We start from the raw sequence: 1,832 nt of genomic DNA, 5'->3' as shown, positions 1-1,832 counted from the left end.
CCTCCCACTCGGGTCCTCTGAGGACTGGCTGGCTGATCCACCCGAGTTTGCTGCCAAGTTTCCTGCCTGAGGTGGGAACAGTCACAGATTCCAGGAACAAAAAGGGGACCTGAAATGCTAGTTAGACCTGGAAAGGACAGGAGTTGGAGGAAGCCCGAGCNCCAGAACTCACCACCCTGCCGGGTACCTGCCAGGGCTTGAGGGTCACGACTCTGCAGGTCCTCATGTTAACCTGGCTCAGCATCTGCTTAGCATGGCTTGTGGTTTCCCAAGTAACCAGGAGAAGGTAATTTTTCTTTCCAGATCTGGAGGGGTGTGTCTCACAGCTGGCTTTGTAAAATGCTGTCCCCCAGTCTGCAGCTCAGACACCCATGACATCAGAACCACTCACGCCTCTGACTGGGAAACACCTTGAATGTCTGCAGCCAAGAATATGATTAGTGTTATAGGCCAAACATCCACTGTCAGGATGGCTACAGTGAGCAGGGTGAACCGACAAGGACGTCACTCCATGCATGCATGGGGGTCAAGGGATACTAGGTCCTTCCCTGGTCCCACAACCTCCGGCTGGCAGATGGAGAGCAGGGAGCCCAGCAGCTATAGACTCTAGGTGGCACTGTCCTCCAGGAAGGGGGTCCCCTGAACTCTCCGTTTGTCATGAGTGTGCTACGCCAGGAACACAGTGAAAGATCTCAGTTTTGAGATTAGGGGACCCTGACATAGAATGTTCTTTTGGGCAAGAATTTTATTAAAATTAACATCATGGACATAGGACAGGGGATCTAAAGAAAGCCACTGACATGGGTGTTGGCGACAGAACTCAACTCCTCTGCAAGGATCCTCTCTATGTGTTTCNAATAGCTGAGNCATCTTTCCAGACCTTATTCCAATCTTACTTACAAATACCTTCAAGTTACACATTACATATCACTCACTGAACATATCGCTATCATGTAGAAGTGTAGGTCACAGGCTACAAAGTGTTAAGAGCTCAAGCAGCTAAAAGAATCCTCACTGAGAGGTCTCAAATTTCCTAACACTGTGACCCTTTAATACAGTTCCGCATGNTGTGGTGACTCTTAACCATAAGCTTATTTTCGTTGCTACTAAATGACTATAATTTTGCTACTGTTATGCATTGTAAATATTTCTGAAGATAGAGATTTGTTGAGCCCGTGGGTGAGTAGGTTTGTCCTAGGCAGCTGCAGATTGAGTCTGTGCAGAATTAGATGACACACCGGGTGGAGGTNTGTTGAGGGCATTGGGGTTGAAGCAAGCTTCTGGAGCAGAGTTTAGCTGCCTGACCAGGTATGGAACCGGAAGCCATGGATACAAAGTATAGAACTGGCTCNAGACAATGAGGAAACAAGGCTAGTTGAGTATTCCATACCAACTGTGGTGAGCAGGCAGAGATGAAGCTCCTGAGACTGTTAGGCACTCAAGTCCTCTCAGTTCTTTTACAGAATGCGCAGGTGACAAGCAGGTGACCGTCCAACTGACACGTTGCTGACTTAAGGTGTCTACCATGGGCCCATTGAGTTGGTATGATTTTAATACATGCGTTTACTTCTACAGTGCCAATTTGATGAGTTTATTCAGTGTCTTTTTAAATTTTAAACAAGTTATGAGATGATGCCTCTCAGAGGTAAGGGACAGGTGGCCTTAAATGCTAAACCAGGGGCAGGGACATCCTAACTCTTCATTGTACTGCAAATGGAGTCTCGGGAGTGCTGGCTAGTTTGGGGTCAACTTGACACAATATGGAGTCACAGGAAAGCAGGGAACCAATTGAGAAAATGCTGCCTTGAGATTCAGCTGTGAGGCATTTTCTT

The sequence above is a fragment of the Mus caroli genome, chromosome 8 (assembly GCF_900094665.2).
Source record: "Mus caroli chromosome 8, CAROLI_EIJ_v1.1, whole genome shotgun sequence".
NCBI classification, from domain to species: domain Eukaryota; kingdom Metazoa; phylum Chordata; class Mammalia; order Rodentia; family Muridae; genus Mus; species Mus caroli.
The sequence above is the reverse complement of the archived record's forward strand: the minus strand, read 5'-3'. Positions refer to the sequence as shown.